At 41.1% G+C, this 9587-nt stretch overlaps 1 long non-coding RNA gene across 1 annotated transcript; it reads right to left on the bottom strand.

Annotated features, from left to right (window-relative positions):
• Positions 1-8278: 8278 nt before the first annotated feature.
• Positions 8279-9206, bottom strand: LOC125716273 (uncharacterized). The gene is made up of 2 exons (XR_007384293.1): positions 9017-9206; positions 8279-8789 (listed from the first exon to the last, which is right to left on the bottom strand). It is a non-coding gene; the product is annotated as an uncharacterized LOC125716273 (long non-coding RNA).
• Between the last annotated feature and the right edge of the window lie 381 nt (positions 9207-9587).

Consider the following 9587-nt stretch of genomic DNA (forward strand, 5'->3'; position numbering starts at 1 on the left):
TTTTATCTATCAGCATCAGTTTTCTCTTAATGTTTCATATTTGGTTTGCTTGTTATCCGAAGCTGCGGATGCTGTTATTATGTTTCTGTAACATGGCGAAGTTGTTTTTGTCAGATATTTTAATTGAGAAAACATTCAAATGCTTGTTTTACACATGGAGAGTGTAACTGTTCACACTCAGCACATTCAGCACCTTCTCTGCCTGCTCCTCCTTCCTTCTGCCCCTCCCACATCACAGCCCAAACATCCCCACAGAAACACTGAGGCTGTATTTGGCTTCAAGTCATCTGCCTTCCAGGAGTGACAATGTTAATGTCACATGAGAAGATGCAGCTTCTTGTAGCAGTGCTGCTAACCATGACATTCTGTAAGTATGTGAAACCTCATGGTCAGTATTAGATGGTAGTTTCATTATCAGTGTTCCATTGCTCATCAGTAATCACTTGTATTGGTTTATCCACTGCTGACAGGTTTATCCTCTGGAGATAAAATAGAGCAGAAGGAGAAAGAAATGTTCAAAGAGGAAGGAGAGACGGCTTCACTGGAATGTACCTTCAGCACGAGCAGCACTGGCTTTTGGGTTCACTGGTATCGCCAGTACCCTGGAGGAGCACCTCAGTTTATACTGTTCAATGGGACCAGTAGCCGACGTGGAGAGTTTGCTGAAGAGAGATTCTCCTCAAATGCTGATAAGTCATCAGAAAGAGCCTCTTTATCCATTTCAGAAGCTCATCTAGGAGACAGTGCTGTCTATTACTGTGCACTGCAGACCACAGTGATGTGTTCATGCTAGAGCTCATACAAAAACCTGCTTCACCTGCTTACACACAATGTACTTCAATGGGCCACCTGGAGAACACAAAGTTTTACTGCAACAGCAAATATTGCTGGCAGGTTGTGCAGATATTCCTGTCTACCATTTTGCCTGTGTGAAAGTTTTTTTTTCCCAGTATCTAAATGGAGAATCTTTCATTTAACATCCAAGCAAAAAATTTGTAGACCCTATCAAAACACCCAATAGACAATGAAAGAACACTGGCAATTAATGAATAAACATGCAGTTCTCTGAGGGAGGCATATATGTCTGTGATTATGTTACTGATACCATCAGTAATATGACACTTCTGGCTGGAGCTATTTGCTATTGGCCTCATTCATGTTCTTACACATGTTCCTTGGAAGGGGTGACGTTGTAAGACCAAGGCCAACGGGGTCATATAGACACCTACTTAAGGATGGGGCACTGAAATAACAGTCAAAAAGACTCTAACTCACTCATAGTGTGGATCCATTTAATTAGCTTTATTATAACATATTAATTATGACATTTACATTGAATATTTTACTTGTCCTGTCAGCATTTCATGGTAATTTGATTTCATGAGTAGCTGATGTTTTGTGTTGAGGTATGTTATCTGGCTGCATCTCTGACAAGTAAGTAGCAGGAAGTTAAAAAGTCATTATAATTACTCACATGATTTAATTACTCATATGATTAGTCATCAGTATAGCAAATAGTCATTTTGTCTTTGCACTTCCTATAACCTTTACATCGCTATTCCAGTAGCTTACCTCTGCTTCTGGTGTCCCAACAATCCGACACTTGATAAACAGATATACAATTAATGAAATGTATAAACAAAAAGTTTATAAAAGAGCAGCATCAAGTGAACAACATAAAGATAAACTTATTTGTGTTTTGTGTCAAATTTGTATTCAGCAGAAAAATAAATATTCATTGCATAATAATTGCATAATAATTGCACCACTTGACGGTGCTGTTTCACGAAAAGCTATAATCTGACAGCTTCTCTTTGAAACACTGGCAAGCTGCAAAGTTACATCATGCACTGGATCACAACAGACAGTCCACAGAAGCTGCCGTCTGCATTGAAAATATGTAATGAATACAAAAAAAAAAAAAAATCAATTCTGCTGCATTTCATACTTTGTGAAGAAGATCCCGGAGCCACCACTGCTCCTGTATACAATTACAGTATCAGGGCACTACTAACGCAGAAAGGTGAGGCAGCAGCAAACACAGCTTTATCTACACCAAGGTTCCCCAACCTAGTCCTTGCGGACCACCAGACGGTCCATGCTTTTCCTTCCTCCCAGCTCCCGGAGAACCAGGCTGAGAAATACTGCTCTGGATGCTTTAGTGAACTGCAAATATAGAAAAGGTACCTACTGATTGTTTGAAATGCTTCCAAGAATGTATGATAAATACAAGTGAGGAAAATATGATTGAGGCCCTTTGAATGCAGATAATTATTTTTCTATTTTACTATGTAGATGTTCTTATTGGAAGATAGATTATATCCATTTGTTTTCAAGGATTGTTTAAGCATTCTCCTCATTATTTTGCATCTAAATGAAAACAAGAAACTGAGACCTTCGAATGCTGTTTCACAAACTGCCTGGTGGGGGCGGCATTGTATTACAAACAATCATTCTTCTGGTTAAAACACACTGCCATATAAGCACCTCCTTATGGTCTGACACTGCAGAGAGATTTGGGTCCGGATAGTAGAAACAACAACCAGACAGGCTGTTTACCTCATCCTTAGTGAACATAGGTCCATATGTTTATGTCTTTATACCTCAATTATGACAGAAAACCTATGGACTCTTCTTATCCTTGCTGCATGCTTATTTGGTATGATTCATTCTCTTCATCATTGGTTCACTTTTGTTTCTGATTCCTGCATTATTTGATCATTGTCTTCTTTTTGTTTTCTCCAGAATGCAGAGCTGAAGATGCAGTGAATCAGTCAACAGTAGATGTGATTGTATATGAAGGAGAGCCAGTCACTTTGAATTGTACATATGTAACAGACTATAGCCCCTGGCTCTTCTGGTACATCCAATACCCCAATGATTCTCCCAAGCACCTGCTGAGAGCTGTTGATACGCCTCCAGATTTAAAGGATAAATTTCATGCCATTCTGGATAAAAATGGAAAAACTGTACCTTTAACTGTACAGGATGTGCAGTTCTCAGACTCTGCAGTGTATTACTGTGCTCTGAGGCCCACAGTGACAGGAAGCTCACTGACACTGTACAAAAACCTGACTGAACCTCAGCAGTTCTCAAAAACTGTATCTTTATCTTTAGTATATTTCAAAGTAAAAAGGTATATATGTGGTTCACAGTATAGGCAATGTAATCAGCCAATAGGGAGGATTTGATCATTCACATACATTCAGTCTTGACACAGCACACACAGCGCTCTGCATCTAGCCCACATGTGACATCATGGCTGCAGTAGTTAAACTGCAGAACAAGCAGTAACAATGTTTATCTTTACTGTACAGGCAGCAGTCTAATCAGGGACCACCGTTTACATTCTGTAACAGTGCCCATTCTAGCAGGACCAGCCATATGGCAAATATGCAATTAAAATCTACTTCCAGGGTCTCCAACCAGCTCACTATCTACAGTCTTACCACAGCAGATACAGCCATCTACTACTGTGCTCTGAGGGAGACACGATGATAAGAAGTTACTGTGATGCTTTAAAAAAAAAAAAACCTCATCTCACAAGAATATCCTCTCAGTGGGCATCAGGAGTAGCTTCCTTCCCACAATCTGGGATCAGGTCCAGAGCAGCAGATGTTCAGGTATAAAGCAGGTTATTGTGGTTACATCAGTCAGAGGAACTGATGGCTGAGATACTGAAGCAAACAGATCAGGAATCTGCTGTAAATGCAGCCTCTGCTGCTATAGAAGCAGGATTTATTCAGAGTTGTGAATGAATCTTATCAGCCCTTTATGTTTAAAATGCAGCAGGGCAGAAGCACTATCAGACGTGTGAATGACTCTCTACTGACAGCACACGGAGTCACAGAGAGTGGATAAGTATCTGGATTCTCACTTATTTGGACATTCCAAGTGATGAGGAACAAACTGTTGCAGATAACAGAATTTCAGACCAGAAAATAAAGAAAGCAAACAGATGGAGATGCTCCTCAGTCTTTCCTGTGATCAACAACCCTGAGGTCTGAGGTTTAGGGTTAGAGGAAAGGAGATGCACTGATATCACTGGTAAGGAGGGGAAACGAGGGACAAATTTGAACTATTGTCACATGGCTCACTCTGTGTTGGAGCAAAACAAGAGCTTTTTTCTGAATGTGGCTCTTTATTTCTTTCATTGATTTTGAGCTTTTATATCAGATGGTACTTGGATTCAGCAACATCGGATGAATTAGCACAACATCAACCAACCATTCTGACTGGGTGGGTCCTATGACTTTGCTTGTTTTGCTCTCAATGGACGAGAGCAGGCTAGCCATGAAGGGTAACCACCCATAGCAGCTGAAGGGCAACCACCCATAGCAGCTGAAGGGTAACCATCCATAGCAGCTGAAGGGTAACCACCCATAGCAGCTGAAGGGTAACCACCCATAGCAGCTGAAGGGTTACCCTCCATAGCAGATGAAGGGTAACCATCCATAGCAGCTGAAGGGTAACCACCCATAGCAGCTGAAGGGTTACCATCCATAGCAGATGAAGGGTAACCATCCATAGCAGATGAAGGGTAACCATCCATAGTAGATGAAGGGTAACCATCCATAGCAGCTGAAGGGTTACCATCCATAGCAGCTGAAGGGTAACCACCCATAGCAGCTGAAGGGTTACCATCCATAGCAGATGAAGGGTAACCATCCATAGCAGATGAAGGGTAACCATCCATAGCAGATGAAGGGTAACCATCCATAGTAGATGAAGGGTAACCATCCATAGCAGCTGAAGGGTAACCATCCATAGTAGATGAAGGGTAACCACCCATACAGCTGAAGGGTAACCTTCCATAGCAGCTGAAGGGTAACCATTCATAGTAGATGAAGGGTAACCATCCATAGCAGCGCAGGACCTGCAAATGTGCTGAGGTTGGGCTCAGATCACAGGCACAGAGACTCGGCCCCCTGAGCCTCACGCCGTCCCCGACACTGAGCACAGCACGCAGAGACATGTGACACTGACAATTTGCAGAAAATCAGTTTCTCATTTATTTTGACATTCCCAGTGATCTTGAACCAAAATGTGGGCAGATAAAAATAAGTAAAAGGATTTTTTAAAATGAACATTCCAATGACCCAAAAACAATTTATGAAAAGACAACAAAGGGGTCAATTTGCTGGACCAACAAGATTCTTAATTATTAGCAATGTCTTCTTTAATCATAAATATTCCTGAACCTGTAAAAAGAAGGTTTTAACCCAACATTTTAACCCAAAGAACACTTGCATCAGAGAAGGCTGCAGGCTTCCAGGTGTGGATGGTACGACCCATGGATCTAAAGAAGAAATCACAACTTTATATCCATGCATTGAATTAAACAAATTGTGTTTCATTTCATAATATTTGACTGCAGCATCATGGGATTAAATGGCACTAAAACATTAATCATTTGAGTGGTCTATTCCAGTGATCCTTGATTTTACTTATTATTTCATCAGGTTAGTATTTCAGGACCCAGGATTATTCAGGGAATCACAGCAATTTTCACTCTGGAATTTTTCACTCAGATTCTTCTGTACTGTTCTTGGTGCAAAAAAATAGATAATTTTGGTATCTCAACACTTGATGGCGCTCTTTACAAAGTATTTAGAGGCTCGTTGTATAATAAATAAACAAATGAACACTAGAGGGAGATATTTCTAGCACAAAAAAATTATTCTCTCAAGAACTTGCCCAGACCCAAGAAACTTATCCCCAGTGTTACAGATCAGCTGTTGATGTGAGTTGTCACAGTGATACAGCAGATTGGAGTGTATTCATAAGGCATATTAGAAGGCTGTACTGTAGCTGAAACAAAATGCATATTTTAGTAATAATTCTGACTAACGGATTCCTCTGTAAGTATGTTTCAAGTGTATTAAAACATGTTAATGTAATTTTTTCTGGCTGGAGATTTAATTTCTGTCTGTGTTACAGTGGGACTGGATGCAGATCAAATTGATCAGCCTCCTTTGATTAATTCACCTGAGGGAGACAAAGCTGTACTGACATGCAGCCATGATATTACAGACTCAAATTCTATGTACTGGTATGTACAGCATCCAAAAGAGGCTCCCGAACTTCTCATTCGAGGATTTGATAAGACTGTTTCTAAAGAAAGATTCTTAATGGATGTGAACAGAAGAGATTGTTTGACCAACCTCTCCATCAGTGACAGTACGACAGAAGACACAGCTGTGTATTACTGTGCAGTGCAGCCCACAGTGAAATAGAATGTGTGTCTGATAGTACAAAAACTGTACAGCTACAGCTTCTCTGAGAGACAGTGGTGACACACTGCCCTAGAAGCACTATGTAATAAACAATACAGACAGCCAATAGTGGGGGTTTATACCTGTGAGGGAAGTCATGTGACGCGTTTAATCTCATTACATCAACAAGTCAACTCAAATTCAATAGAGCAGGGTGAACAGCAGGGCTGATTTCTGTGCTACATGGAGAAGTTATTTATCTTAGTTATTATAACCGTCACTGCAGGTAACCGTCCTAAAAGGCTTCAATGGCTGTGATACAGGAAGTCAAATGTGATTACTGGTTGGTAACTTTCATTCCTTCGTTTTATTTATTTTTTTGTTATTCTTATTCATGTCTTTTGTTTTTAGGATTAACTGCAGGTGATGACATCAGTCCTGATGAGCATGAAGTTTCCAGTAATGAAGGAGAATCAATGACACTGAGCTGCAACTACAGAGCAACCAGTGAAAATATTTATCTTTACTGGTACAGACAGCACTCTAATCAGGCACCACAGTACCTACTGCTTAAAGGTGCCAGGTCAATCACTTATGAGAACATCCCAGATAAACGATTTAAATCTACGACATCCAGGAACTCCACCCAGCTCACCATTCCCAGTCTTACCATAGCAGATACAGCCATCTACTACTGTGCTCTGATGGTGGCACAATGATCAAAAGTTACTACGACGTTGTACAAAAACCCACCTGACAAGAGTTTCCTCTCATTGGGCATCAAAGTGTAGCTTCCTATAATATGGGATCCGAGCACCAGATGTTCACAGGTAAAGGTGGTTATTGTGGTTACTTCAGGCAGTTGATAGCTGAGACAGCACTGTATCTACCATCTTGCTAAACATTCAGATGTTCTTGAAAACAAAATCTGTAATTATTTAATCAGTATTTTTCGTCATGTCAGATTATTTCACATATTCTGTCCTCAAAGAAGACCCACAACTCAATAAACCAATAATATTCTAATAAATATTCAATAAACAAAATTCTCCCTTTTCATTTGAAGGAAAGTAAGAAAACAAACTGAGTAAATGTAATTGAGATCATAGAATGCTGTTGCATAAAATTACAGGTGGGGGCAGCATTGCAGTACAGACAGCCATTCTTCTGTTTAAAACATGTTAGATAATCCCCTGCTGAAGGCCTCACACTGCAGAGGGATTTGGGTAAACAGAGTGGAAAGAGCAAGCAAACAGTTTCAATTATAAGATACATCAATTTGCATTTATGGCACAACATTTGTGGATTTTTGTGTTTGCTCCGTGTTTCTTTGGTATGATAAGATAAGTTCTTATCTGTATATAAAGTTGATCTGGTTCTTGCTTTATTTAATCATTGACTTAATTCTGTTTCCTCCAGAATGCAGAGCTGATGATCGGGTGTTTCAGTCCAGAGGAGATATGACTGCATATGATGGAGGATCAGTCACTCTTAATTGTGGATATGAAACCACCTTCACAGACCCATATCTATTCTGGTACATCCAAAATTCCAAGGAGTCTCCCAAGCACCTGCTGAGACGAAGTATATATGGAGATGAAAACGCTCCAGGCTACAAGGAGAGATTTGATGCCAATCTGAACACAACTGCAAAGTCTGTACCTTTAACAGTGCAGAGTGTGCAGCTGTCAGACTCTGCTGTGTATTACTGTGCTCTGAAGCCCACAGTGAGAATGACCTTCTCACACCCTCTACAAAAACACCTGGGGCCTGTTTAATAAAACTTTGCATATACAGTGTGAAAGCAAGCAAACAAAAAAAAATGGAATTTTGAACAGGGCAAGGTGGAGGCCCTCCAGTCGGTGGTGGAGTCACGAAAAAATTTTATATTTGTGGATCTTAGTGTGGCGTTACTGAGGGAGGAAGTAGCGAGGGAATACGGAAATGGACAAGCCGACTACGCCACTCTGGGAATTTCACCCAGAGAATTAGAATACCGGAGTTCAAAACCCACTCCAATATAAAAGGACACAGATTCGTGATCACCATAGGGGAGACGCGAAGACCATAAACACTCCCTTTATTAGGCTGCTGGCTATTCACACTCAAAATAAAAACACAAAGAAACCAAACAGCAAATTACAAAACCAAAATCACAGCACAAATAATACACATCAAATCATGTTTAAAACACTCCAATCACACAACACAAGAGAAAACACAAACCAAGCAGCTGTTATCGGGAGGGGAATGGGAGGCATACAGTCAGACAACACTCTAAGGGGTCCCGCAGTACATGACGCACGTACATCCACCCAAGGGGTGGGCTACAAGAAAGCAACGCGACCACGCAGCGCGGTATCGCCCGACACGGATCCTCACCGCCCAGCACCAAGCCTTCCCAACGACACCCCCCCAATGTACATCCAATCAATAAAACATTAATACTTAAAACCCATTAAAACATGAAACAAAACATAAAACATCCGGGCAAAACAGCAGCACTTGTAGTGACTTAGTATCCCGTTGATGGTCTGGCTCACGTCGGTCCGGGACACTCCAAGTCGCGATCCACTACAAATACAAACACAGTATTAGGTATGCCCCTACTACCCAAACGTTGGTAAAAGGAGACGAGACATACCTGGCAGATTATACGCGGTAAAAGTTGGAAAACCTTAAAAGCGGAAGCAACCGCAAGCTGCTAGATTTACCAAGCCCTTGCAACTGTAAGGAAGATACCAAAGCACATTACAACCACCCATACGGCAAGCAAACGACCCCGTCCACTGATGCCCTACCTGCAGCGTTGGATATAGCCACAACTTCCGGAAAAGGAGATACTAGCGCACGGAGAGTCACGTCACGCTTGCAAATCAGTCACACACGCAACCACAACCGGGTCCTATATACGCGTGCTGATTGCTTAATTGTTGCAGCCAGGTTAATGAAATTACCATGCCCCAACCAGATCGCACCCTCCAGCTCCACCTCATTACATTAGCATAGACATACAAAATTAATAAATGTGTGTGAAATGGCAACATATTGCTGCTGTAGTAAATTCAGTCAGTTCTATAGAATGCATTATACTGAAAATAGAACATTAGGGATCATTCCGGAAGACAAAGGGAAAGGAATTCAACACGCTTAAAAGTAAAAGTGGGGCACAAAAGAGGAAGGAAAAGAAAAACAAAGATGAGGCAAACGCTAAACTCCCTAAGATAGATTCTTTTTTTCCTTTACCTTCTCCTATCCCTGACTTTGGTGCTAGCAGTGATGAACATGCATCGCCCTGTGGTAGCAGCAGTAGCGTGGTGCTTAGCAGTATCTCTAGCCAAAGTACAGAGGAGGGTGGGGCACATGGAGAGG

The sequence above is a fragment of the Brienomyrus brachyistius genome, chromosome 21, assembly GCF_023856365.1.
Source record: "Brienomyrus brachyistius isolate T26 chromosome 21, BBRACH_0.4, whole genome shotgun sequence".
Taxonomy (NCBI): Eukaryota; Metazoa; Chordata; class Actinopteri; order Osteoglossiformes; family Mormyridae; genus Brienomyrus; species Brienomyrus brachyistius.